General features: G+C 32.1%; 1 long non-coding RNA gene across 1 annotated transcript; it reads left to right on the forward strand.

The window, feature by feature from the left end:
* Positions 1-6,825: 6,825 nt before the first annotated feature.
* LOC143041917 (uncharacterized) lies at positions 6,826-12,403 on the forward strand. The gene is made up of 3 exons (XR_012967838.1): positions 6,826-7,285; positions 10,916-11,003; positions 11,633-12,403. It is a non-coding gene; the product is annotated as an uncharacterized LOC143041917 (long non-coding RNA).
* The last annotated feature ends 1,560 nt before the right edge of the window (positions 12,404-13,963 follow it).

Genomic DNA, 13,963 nt, shown 5'->3' on the forward strand with positions numbered 1-13,963 from the left:
AGCACCTATTTTTTTAGGTAATTATTATTAGTGTCGGTGATCCACAGTGCGGTGATCTCACAAGTAAATCAGAGAAAATATTGCATGCAAGTTAATAAGCAGAGAAGAGACAATTATCAACTTGTGTATTATTCATTTTCTCGCAGTTATTTACGGTAAATTAACTATATGTATATATATCCCAAAACAGGTGTTCGGTTCTAGTACTATACAATTTAGTAAAACTGCTATATTTTGGGGCCGAAAAGGGGTCTTACTGAACCTACTCTTTTATAAATCTTAAGTAGGAATGCGTGGGTTCCATTTCATGAGACCTACACGGATTTTTTATAAAATAAATTTAAAAATTATAAATACAGTTTTCAATTCTTTCCCGGCATAGATAAAAAAAAAATATGAAAATAAATAATCTTTTGAAAATAATACGATATGGTTTAATTATTTCACTTCATTATAATGATAAATCCTTTAGATCTGAAATATTTAATTAAAACGAATTTATCATTTTGATCTACCGATAAACTTTAAATTGAAGTGACATGGTGTGGTCAGTTAAGTAACCTGATTAGTTGCATGGCTGATTACCATCTTACAGGTGACCCAGTAATTTTCCATATGACACTAGCGTGTACCCTCGGGGTGTGTATAACTTATTTTTTGGGGAACATCCTGTCCACGTGTAATACTTAGCATATATTGCAACATTTGACATTAAACAAATTTTCTTTGTAGCATCGGAGGCAATTTCATGTTCAACCACACAGAAAATTTCACACAAAAAATATGATAAAATCATAAGAAAAAGAATAAGAAATACTAACAAATAAATTTGGCATTAATAAAACGGGGATTCGTGTATTCAAGAGCTTATTTTCAGTGGACAACAACAAATGGAAGTTTTTAACGACCTTGACTGGCTATAATATATATATAGCACTTGCACGGTCGTTCCAGTGGACATATTTCATACCAGATTACTTATTCTTTTTATATATATGACAATTATTGTTTAATCTGATACACGTACCTATAATGTACAGTATTTTGAACAGCTTCAAATATATGGGGTCCGTAGTAATACCGCAAAGGACCTCCTTAGTGCACTAAGAACAAAAATGTGCACTAAGGACCTGATGGAATGATACAACTGTTACAAAGGACATGGCATATAAAAATAGACTTTGTAAAAATTCATTATTTTAAATTTTACAATTATACCTTTTTTAATTAGAAAGTTATCTAATGTGTATTCGACACGTGCCTCAAAAAATTGATTGTCACCTTTTTAGTGTAATAGGTAGAAATTCACGTTCGCTCAACCTTGACCCGTTCATAATCTGCTAGTAAACTGTTTAAACATGTATATATGGTATTTCAAATTGTTCTTTATTTTTTTCCCATTTGTTTGTTTCTGCCGTATTTTTCTGTCTGTTATAATTTTTACTTCTAAAGTAATAAAGTATTTTCAACTCTTTTCAGTTTGGGAATTTTTAATCCTTTTAATTTTAAAAAGACAAATAATTGTGAACACTTCACGGAAAAGTGAGGATTTATATTTGGTTGCTTAACGTCCAGTTGCCAATACTTCATTCATTTTTCTGATGTCAGGGACCATGCCTCACAGCAAGGTTTTATAAGGATAGAACATAGGCAAATGCAAATAGATTCTATTGACTATATCTTTGCTGCTTTGGTCTCTGCATGTATAATGATTCATTATGTTTTATGGGATACTTAACTTCTGTTCTACAAATTTTATATTAAAATATATTCTGATTTTTCATTTTTAATGAGATTTTAGTTTCTGTTGATTAGAGGCAGTACAAAAAACATGTTTTAATCATAATTAAGGTGAACCCCCTCCCCCCCCCCCTGTCAACATGACACCCAACCACACCGCTTGAAAATCTTAAAATATTTTTTAATGTTATCTTTACTATATATATATATATTGAATAGGGTGACACGTTGTCGCTACATAATAACCAGATAAAATGGATCTTGTTTATACAAAAAATCTTTCAAGATTGTGGTTTCTCAAACATATGGGAGTCACAAAATTTTGTTAATAAAGAATGGTTAAAAACTGTCATAAAGCAGAGATTGCTATATCAATATATTCAGAACTGGAATTCCCTCATTCAAAATTCGTCAAAAGGTATAAACTACAAAAATTTAAAAAAAAAACAACTTGAAATTGAAGAATATTTTAATATTTTGGACTTCAAAGACGCTTTTGTTTTTTGTCGATTTCAAACGACTAATACTAAGTTGCCGATTGAAACAGGAAGATGGCAAAACGTAATCAGAGAAAACCGCTTTTGCAGTCTATGTAACAATCGACAAATAGGTGACGAATATCATTTTATATTTGAATGCAAATTTTTCAATCAAAAACGAAAAGAGTTTTTAACTGCATATTTTACAAAACGGCAAAATACAGTTAAATTCTCTGAAGTTATGTCAAGTACAAGAAAACCAGTTCTGAAGAAGCTTTGTTTTTTTTTATAGGAAATATAAATACTTGTGTTTGTCGGCCCGTGCTTGTACTCCTGGCTTGTAACTTTTGTAACCTCTCTCGCTTGTTTTGTACATATTGTAAATATTTATTGTTGTATTTGTTATCTCTGTACCGATGTAATGCATTTGCTTTATGAGAATAAAGATATATAAGTAACTTCTTTAAATATACACAAGTCATAATTACATTGGCCAGAGGGTAACTTGATAATTAGAGGATCAAAGGATTTAATTAAGACAATCCAAGACTGCTACCTCTATATTTTATTATACATATCTTTATTAGCCTCATTTAGGGTGATACAGCAATTGCAAAACGGGTAGATACGATCTGTAATCAAATAATTAAACTAATCAAAAGTTTATTTAGAGTAACCATATGCCGGATGAACAAAAAGTTTGCCATTTATTGAAAAACATATGGTTTTATATAACAAGAAAACTTCTCTAGTATTCTAAACATTTATCACGTACCCCCTCCCCCAAACCTCCGCTTCAAGCTCTAGATTCGCGCCTGCACATTGTGAATTATATTTCTTACATCACGATGCTTATTACATTATAAAATAAAATGGTATTCATCTTCAATTGTTGAAATAAAGATGAATTGTTAAAAAAAAGCATTGACATCAGTTTTAAAGTTATTGTTCACAGGAGACAGTTATGATTTATAGTTTCTTTTTAAGGCGAAGTGTACGTAATTAAACTACACAATGGATATTTTTGAAATTTTACATGTAGATTCTGCTTGTAAAAATAAATCGGAAAATAAAATAAAAAAGGGGTTAACCGTTTTCGTTTTTGAGATACGAGCTGTTGAAGTTAACAGCATCATACACCAAAATTACAAAGGATATATAGGGAAAATCGTGAAATTCGGCAGGAATTGTTACATTTCCAAGATTTTCTATTATATTAGACAATCGATTTTTTTTTAAATTTATGAGACGATTCTAAAATGTCTGAGGAATCGATTGGTGCAAAGAAAGTCCTTAGCAACCGTGCTACTTTTCAAGCTATACCCTGTTAAAGTTGAATCTTGAGTGTAAAAAAACAAAAAACAACGACAACGTTATTGACGTCGCCGCAACAGTTACGACGTTTCATATAGTCCTATACTTGTATGAAATATATACCGTTTTGTTGGAGTTCGTGTTGCTCGGTCTTTAGTTCTTTATGTTACGTTTTGTGTACTATTGTATTGTATTTGTCTATTATATTCGGGTGCTTGCGGAGATCGCCAAGCTAGAAAACGGTTGACATTTTCTTCATTATGAACTAAAACTATTTTCGACCTTGGTGCCTTATTTTTTGTTAAAATCTAAACACTGCGACGTGTTTTCAAAATCTTTGTTCCCATAAAACTTCATTTCATCAAGGTCTCTTCTCAGAATATCAGCCATCTGTCTGGCACAGGATAACAAATCAATATTTGAGTAAATTTAAGTTGTGTGGTAATTCTTAGTACATTTTGGTAAATTAATCTTATCTTTGTGCCGCATAAGCATCTCTATAATTCAACACATCCCTGAGCCACGACATTATATATTTTATGCATCACATGCGCTTCTTTTTATCACAATCCAGACCGGCTAGTAACCGTTGTATAACTTTACACGTCTGAAGACGAATATTTGCGTGAAACATTTTTGTATGATTTTTATTTCTGGAAATCAATCTGAAATCTACAACAGTCCATTTCCGAAAGTCGGACTGGACCTTTACTTTTATGTGCTTTCGGGATTTACACAAATTGTAATTGTAACCCAAATAATTCAGTCGTATTATTCAGCTGATGTATGAATGCTACATTTCTCGTGTGGGAGAAAATCGGACATGGAAAGGGCATGAATTATGCGAGTTACTCAAATTGAAACTCGGGAATATATTTCTAGCTGTTCGGAATTCGCGGAAACAAATGATTGTTTTTCGGCATTACAGTATTGAATCAATAGAGATACCAATTATTTCTTTTAACAAATTCGAATACCAGTCAGTTTATAGGACTTCAGTTTGAAATAGGGGCGGCAATCCAATCATTTTATCCAATCAATTGGAAAGGGGGGGGGGGGGGGTCAACATTGATAGTAAAAAAGCCTTAAAAAAAAAAAACGTTGAATGTAAATAATATGAACTCCAAAGTCTCATATTATAAGACTAGTAAACCACAGGCTTCTCAATTCTTGTATGATCATGAATTAGGTGAAAACCTAGAGCTGACCGAGTGCGAGATCATCATGGATAATCATTGAGGTCGTTAAACACCCCTTGCAGTAAACTTTGGTTAAATTTAAAAAAAAAATCGAAATGTAATGGTCTGAACACATTTCACCTCTCATTCCACTAAATATTAAATTGCAGTTACAAGTATCACAAAACTTCCCTGACCTCTTTTCTTTAACCATAATAGAGGGAGGAGAGAAGGAGGGATCCAGATCCCGAAATCCCGGGCTTAAAAACACGAAATCCGGCGAGGTCCCGAATTAAAAAAAATTTAAATCCCGACTACCCGAAATTCGGAAATAGAATTCCCGGATCCCGAAAGGGTCAATCCCCAAATCCCGAGCTTAAAAACACCAGATCCCGGAGTTCCGATAAAGGTCCTATCCCCTCCCCCCCCCCCCGTAATTCTATATTCTATTCATTCATAATCTTGAATTGAGACTTGATACTTCAAAATTACATTCTCTAATTTTGAATGATGCACACAGGCACAATGAAAGAAAACAGATTTCGCTATATATCTCTTCGAAATTGAAATTTGTGAAAGAAGAAATGACATGTTATATTTTATCTTACACGTGTACTTTCAATTTCAATATGGTTCTAAATTTAGATTTAGTTTTCCCATAAATTTCGGACGGAATAGAAGACACCTGTTTATTTTCTGCACATGTAGAAAAAGTTGAAAACTGGGAGTTGAATGACATAATTTTTACTCATTTTAAGATAAATGTTAGAGTGAGACAACTTTTAAGTTACTGAGTAATTTTTGGGGCATAATTTGTTTATTTTTTGTTTGTTTTCCGTCTTTGTTCTTCTGGAAAGTTTTGCACTAGTGGTCAAATTATTCTCTTGGTATCGTCTGATTTCTAATATGAATATAAATCATGTCCTTAAATTTTTAATTGCACAAAATACGAACATTTCAACGTCTTTTTAATTAAACAATTAAATTCACACGTCTTTCATTAATTATTTGTAACCTATTATAAAACTTTACGTTGAGTACTGTGTTTTTCGTTCAAGACTACGGCTTTTTAAAACGATATTGTTGGGTCAATTCAGGTTTCATTTTAATTAATTTGATATCAATAGAAGAAAAATTGTTACATGTTTATTTGTTTATTTGTTTATAATTTTGTTGTGAGGCGTTTTTTTTTTCTTTCTGTTGATATCATAAACACAAAATGCCTTCTCCTACGCGTCTAAAACAAAAAAAAAAAACCCAGTGTTTTTAAGTCAGGCTGCACACAGAACAACGTACAGAATGCTGTGATTTCTAATTGGAGTTATTTAGATAATTTCTATGAGGTTTAAGACAGCACAGGCGTGCTTGGTGGATTCATTATAGACCGCAGAAAGTAGTTTCTGTTTCGTGTGTCCTTTCTTGGAGTAAGGGAGATAACTTGCGTAACTAACGACGAACGTTTTTAATCCCGTATTCCGCTAGAGGCGTGCAATTACGTACACTTCGCCTTAAAACGTAATATAATTTTACCTCTTGGAGTTTTTCTACATTACTTCTGTAATCGGATTTTGAAGAACCCCACGGACACCACATACTCTCATGCATATGTCACTCATTCAAGGTATAATGATAATATATGTAAACTCTTGTGTTGTTAACAAGGAAACGAAATCTCAAAAGCATTTTTGTCTCAATTTGTATCTCAAAATAGGGTTCTTTAATTTAAAAAAAAAGCTTGCATAGCAATTTCCTTAAAAACAAAATATAACAAAGGCAAAGTTTTAAAACACAAAATTCATTTTTTTTTAATTTTTCTTTCATAAACTTGAAAATTTACCACGCTAAACCGTTAAGTTTATTCAACAACAACCATTAATTAATCAATAAGTAACGATAAAAAGACAATTGTGTATTGGATTAGGTTGATTGAACATGATGATTATTGAATTTGCAATAAGCCGTTGGTCACGTGTCGAGTGGCACGCGTTGATTAAAAAGTCATTTAACTTCAAAATTACAATATCTATTGATACCTAACTTTACAGATATGAGGTATTTAATCATATCCTCCTATATATCCATATTCTCTGTGATCTTAAAACATCGTTTTAGTGTCCTTAATGCAAAAACTTTCTTCTTAGTCAGCGCCTTTAAGAATTCCTTTGCGGTATTTCTACACACCGAAATATATGGCCTTATTGGTAAAATACCCACGTGAAAATACCACAGTGTTAGTGTCACTAATAGTCAAAATATTGTGCCGTGAAAACTGGAAATGAAGTTTAGCGGGACATAGGAAATTACAAAAATATTAGAATTGTTTACTTACATAGTGTAAGCGGGATGCGGGAATCTAAAAAAATTAAATAGTAACTATAAAGCGAGATCCGTGAACAGAACCCCCAAATGAGACCCCATTAGTTGTGGCTTATTTTTGGTCTTTTTAGCTAGTTTCCTTCCCCTACATTACTTGTAAGTTGATCGTTTTTGTAAAGCAGCACTCGAGGTTTGACAGTATATTACCAAGAAATGCACAAAATATTGAAAAAGAAGGTTTAGAAAATTTAAATAATGGTATGCACACACACTCCCCTGTCAGCACAGACAATTATATTTTTGTAAACGCGCCAAACTCATTTCTTCCACAGTGAGACAAGCTTTACAATGTTGATGGTGGTGAAAATCTAGTCCAAATAATTATTACGTCTTGCAAGGCTATTTTATTTCTGGAACGCTTTCCTCTGACGAAGCCGAAATGTGAAACCAAATCAACAAGAAGTCTAACATCTATAATAGAACTGAATATAAAATCGAAATGTAAATGGGGAATGTATCAAAAGACCAAAGGGCAGATAGCAGCCAAAGGGCACCAATGGGTCTTCAATGCAACGAGAAAATCCCACAACCCGAGAAGGGGTTCCTAACCAAAGACAAATGGGGGGGGGGGGGGTGTCCAACTACATGTCCCCATTCAATACAATACAATACAATATGCTTTATTTGAAAAACACTCCGTCACATTGACATGTGAAACAAGAGGTAAATTACAAAATACAATCACATACAATTAAAAAAAAAATAAAACAACTTAGAAATAAAATATATGGAAAATTACTTTATATTATAATATTTTAACATTATAATATTTTAGTTAACTTTGAAATGAATATAGACACATTTTTAAATAAGTTAATATTTTGTCAATGACAGTTAGTCCTTTCATTTTTGCTTAATTCTGATATTTCACATAGTACTCTGGAATATGCTGATTTCTGATATTTTTTAACTAATAAAGAATTGCATTCAAATAAATAATGGAATTCATTGCCAATTGCAGTTAAACACAGATTGCATGTCCTTTCTTCTTTTGGAATGACTTATACCATCTTCCCAGCTCTACTGGGATTTTACATTGCAGCATCTTAATTTTGAAATATATTTACGTTCGAATGGTGTTAATTTTAAAATTCAAATGCATTGATCGTCCAATAAAGAACAATGTAGAAAGGGGGGTTCCAACATGTCCAACCCTCAGACCCTCCTGGATCCCTGCCTGTGAGGCATGCTTTAGCTTGCCATTAATGTATACTAGTTGAGTGATAATGGACGTCATATTAAACTCTTTGATATTAAAAAAGAAACTAAAATAAAAATCATACAAAGGTCACAAAGGCCATAATCTGGCTCCTGACGTGGGAAAAGTGCAAAATGCAGTGGGGATGAAAGCCTTTACTGTAAATTCCTGAAATTACAATTATATAAATCATCTCACATCTTTGCGCATTTCTTGAAATTGGTCATATTAATAAATGCATGCAATATTTTCAGAAAATTTCAATATATAGGCTTTTTAAAAAAAGTCAATCTTGTGCATGATTTATCAATGATTATACTTGCACAATTAACGCATGTTGTTCTCAAAACTAAGAGGTGTCTATGCTATTTATGACAATTTTCATGGTTCAGTGGTTATAGTTAAGTTTTTGTGTTTTGGTCTGTTTTTCTCATACTTTATGCAATAGGTCTACTATATTTGTTGTATGAAATGATTGTAAGGTGAACATGTCTAGTGGGATGATGTCATCTGACCTTGACCTCATTTTCATGGTTCAGTGGTCAAAATTAAGTTTTTGAGTTTTGGTCTTTATCTATTAAATACTATAAGCCATAGGTCAACTGTATTTGGTGTATAGAAATATTTTATGATCTATATGTCAGTGGCACAGGTTTTATTTGACCTTGATCTCATTTTCACGGTTCATTGATCAGTGTTTTTGTGATTTGGTCTATTTTTCTTAAACTATAAGTAATAGGTCAACTATAATTGTTGCATTGAAGCCTTGTTAGCTGTATATGTCTGCCTGGCATGGTTCATCTGACATTGAGGCTTAAATTAAAATATTATTTGTTTACCCTTTACCGACCGACTCTATAAGTTCGTTCCGACTGAAAATCTTTTATTTGTATTTACCAGCAATATTTTGTTTTAATTATTTTTTGTTCCTCCCGAAAATCTTATATTTGTATTTCCTGCTCAAAACTTTTTTACCGGAATCCACAGGTTTTATCTTCCCCGTATAAGGTTAAGTCCATTTGGTATCACGTCAGCGTTTGGCATGAACATTTGCATTTAGAGATTCAAAGCTTTTGATTGAAGTCGATGTTGAAAGTATAACCAACGTTGCCCTTTATACTTGAAGAGCAGGGTTCATTCAAAAAAGTTTGTCCAATACAAAATTATCAACGTGTGTACAAAATATTTTGTTAACGGATGTTGTATCCTATATAACATGTATAAGGATGACGTTTAGTGATTCGTATATCCGTATGATTATGTTATTGCTGCCTATTACCAGCTTTGACATTTTATTTATATCTGAAATGAACCGAAGTCCTGTAAATTGGAGAATAATTGGCAGTAAAATCGCCAAGTTTTCCTTGCAGACCATTTATAAATGCGATGTAAAATATGTGACATTTGAGTTTCAAGTCTTTTAGCTTTTTTTTTATAACACCCGGACACACTCAGTCTCTAGGGTTGTAAATAAAGTAAGATAAATGCTTAGTTTTAGCTCTTTTAACTGGTTGCATGATGACGATGGTGGGAAATGCACTGCTGGGCAGTGGCTTTATATTCTAGTCAAATATTTTTTTTTTATTTCACAGATATCATCTCTGATAATTTCAGTTCAAATTTTGATAAAATTGGTAGAATGTCGGAATGACACATACTATAGATAGGGGTTGGAGGGTCCGGATCCTGAAATCCCGGGCTTTAAAACATGAAATCCTGAACTCCAGAATTTAAATAAATTTAAATTCTGCATCCCAAAAATTAAAAAAAAAAAACAATTCCTGGAAATCCTGAAATCCTGAGCTTAAAAACACCCAATCACGAAGTCCCGATAAAGGTCCTACCCCTAATAGATTGCACATAGTAAAGCTGTTTCACAAACCATGCTAGGGAGATATATATGATATTAATAAATCTTTCGGTCAAGTTAAGCGTACAAGGTACATGTTCGTAGTACAGAATATCAGTGCAAGTTAAAACTCTTTAAAAGTTCCAGGCATATAATTGTTGAAAATATGCTCGAGCCCTATATTTTGATATTTAAAAACAAATAGAAGTGCATATAAATTAACTTCACATTATACATGATAATTTTTTTCATAACTTCCTGGGACTATTCAGAAACTTTAATAAAAGTAAAGATTAGTAAAATCGATCATTCTTAAAACAAGAGCAAATACAGACAAAAATGATATCATTCAGATATTGTATCTATAAAATAAAATATTATACCTACCTGCCTACCCATGACAAAAAATGTACCGAGCCAAGTTATTTTATGGGAAAGAAAAAGAAAATATTTTACCTACCTACCTACCTTGTTTCAAAAAATAGGGTCAGAAAAGGGCAAACAAACAATATTTTAATTTAGGCCTGACCTCATTCTCATGGTTCATTAGTCTTTATTTATTTATCTTGGTTAATGTTAAGTTTATGTGACAGTTGTGATAAAGCTTTATACTTAGGACTATCAACATATTATCAATGATTAGTAAAAGAAGGCGAGACATTTCAGCATGTGCACTCTTCTTATTAAACACACATTAATATACATCATGTACATTAAACAGCAAAAAAAAATATTGATGCAAGATGCCATTCAATAATAACTTTTACTCTTTTATGTATAGGACAAGAACTATAGAAGATACAGAGAAATTATAAACAGCAGAAATGATAGGCAATTTAAAATTTGCAGAAGCAAACTAAACCTAAATGGTAAGGCCACTTTTATTTATTTTTTTAAAGTTGTTGAACTTGAAAGATGATAATCATGATTACTATAAAAATTAAAAGATGTGGTATATTAAATATGAAAACTATCATGGCTTTAAGAAAGCAATTGTAGGCCTGTGACGACCTTCAATAATGAGAAAATCCATACCCTATAGTCAAAGTAGGCAGCTATAAAAGACCCAAAGATGAAAAATTGAAACAATCCAACATGTCCAAACTGTAAAACTAATTGCCTAGTTTATTACAAAATAAATTACAAAAAATAAATATAACCGGTATGAAACAACAACAACAACAACCACTAAATTTTAGTGTCAGACTAAACTTACAAAAACTACAGGCTCTGAACTTTGGACAGGCACAATAGGAATATGGCAACCTATGATGTAAATTTCCTGCAAACACAGACTGGACTAATGTAAATCAACTAATTTTCGCGACTACTTTATTTTGCGTTTTATACTTTCTAGTCTACATCACAGCTAATTATTTTTCGCAAGGTTCAAGTTTACTTAATGAATTTTAGTAAAGAAAGCTACATATGAAAAACATTTATTGCTGTTTCTCTCTCCATTTATAACATTTTATTTGTTTATTTTGTGTATTTATAGGTGATCAGACATCTTGGTTTTCACGATCAATAGGTCATTACTGAAGAGGAAACTTAAAGTTGAAATTTATTTACAAAGTGCATAATTGGATTAATTTGAACTGGAATGTGTGCTTTCCTGCAAAAAAGAAACAGGAAATTTCATCATTATCACATGATAATGCCAATAAACAAAATGGAGTTCTATCATAGATACACAAAAACACTATTGCATAAAAGCAACAACATATTATATATATTATTCGAAAGAAAGGAGAATGCAGAACAAATACTATTTTGTTGTTGAAAAAAGGAACACCAGTTTTATCCACTCATTTACATCGCTCCCTCATATCAAATATACGGAAGAAGATCATTGAAGAACAATTTGCAAAAATGTTTTCTCTTAGAATTGAAGGAAAATGTTAAGTGAATGGAATAATGTATTCACTGAATTCTTACGTAGTGGATTGAAAACTGTACACAAGCTGAAACAGAAGAAAATTTTAATTTAAAATAACACGAAAAGTGTATATTTTATTATTTAATCTGCAAATATATAAACAAATTCTTTAGAACACCACAAATGGTATGACATTCAAATTGGTTGCTTATTAATGTATTGCATTGAAACAATTACATGAATTACAAAGAAAACAGAATCATTTGCTACAAATTTTTGTTATAAATCATAGTTAAATTTTATAAAAAGTATGAACAATACCTAGATCTAAACAGTCAGACTTTATCAATTTTCAATGTCATTAAAATGTTGAGTCAAACATTTATGAAAGTTTTGAATATCATTTGCATCAACTATACAGTCTTGTAATAATTATATTCATACTGTTTGTATACATGGTATAGCGAAGAAATGTTTAACAAGAACAAATAAGGGAAATTTGATGTTCAGAAATTTCTTTAGAGGAAATTTGAAGAACAATGATTTCATTAGAGGAAATTTGTTGTCTTGAAGGAAATCTTTTTCCCTTGAAAAAACAATTTCCTTTGAGGAAAAAACAATTTCCCTTTGAGGAAAAATCTTTTTCCTTTAGGGAAATTTGATTTCCCTTGAGGAAAACAACTATTCCTCTAAGGAAAATGTTGAAAAAAGGGGCATAACTTTTTCAACAGTGGTGCTAGAGCCAAACAATTTTAGGACAAATATCAGGGAACCAATACCAACCAAGTTATCAACTTCATTTTGACTTAACTCCAAAAATTAAGGTGAACAACTTTTGCGGAATTGCAAACTTGTCCCGGAGACAAATCTGCTTTTCTGAGATGTTTTACAAGGTTCCAAAAATGTGTTATCCCCTACAGCTTTCCATCCAGCTAAGGCAGAAGTATATTCTCTTTTATTCTCATATATCCAGTACTTGCAACAAATTGTAATTTTTCTGAACAAAAAAATTCAAATGGAAAATAATGTTTGTATTGTACATGTTGTAATATAGTATGTTCCCATGGGAAGAAAAATTGTTCCTATGTGAAAAAAAATTGTTCCCATGGGAAGAAAAATTGTTCCCATGGGAAGAAAAATTGTTCCTATGTGAAAAAAAATTGTTCCCATGGGAAGAAAAATTGTTCCCATGGGAAGAAAATTTGTTCCCATGGGAAGAATTAATTCCCATGGGAACTTTTTGTATTCATCTTTTCCCATGGGAACTTTAAAGTTCCTATGGGAACTCTAAACTTCCCATGGGAAAAGTAATTTTTCCCATGGGAACTTCCAATGTTCCCATGGGAAATTCTAATATTCCCATGGGAATTATCAAATTTCCCATGGGAAATGTACTTTTAATCAGCTGCAGTGACAAGAGTGACAACAGTGACAAGTTGGGACATATGGCATTTTTTTAATTTTTCAATAATCTATCACTGGGCAATTTTTTTTTTGGATATCTTGTAAACCGACAAAGTCAGATTTGCCGATACCGGAATGGCAAATTTGTCCCGCACAGTGTTGTAGGTACGTCGTGAACAGTGGTCGTTACAGACAAACGTTCACGTAAATTGTCACAGTCAATGGATGAATTTAATGTGTCATTCAATGGCCACAGCCACACTGTTTTGAATTTCATTCTATTCTTTCACGATATGAATTTAGTAAATTACCGACTACGGTATTTTAATAAGACTGTTTACGAGGTCAAATAAATAAATGAACGCTATCAAATCAACAGTTATATTTTCGTGGATTTTTCCGGACTTATGAGTATGCACCGTCAGGATTGAAAAATATTTCAACCTGTCCTTTTTAGATATTATTTGATTTGACGGGTCGCACGGACATGGGTTACACTGAACGTCGTCAGGGGCATAAAACAGGTCAGTGAAACAGTGACATACC

This window comes from Mytilus galloprovincialis, chromosome 8, assembly GCF_965363235.1.
Source record: "Mytilus galloprovincialis chromosome 8, xbMytGall1.hap1.1, whole genome shotgun sequence".
NCBI lineage: Eukaryota > Metazoa > Mollusca > Bivalvia > Mytilida > Mytilidae > Mytilus > Mytilus galloprovincialis.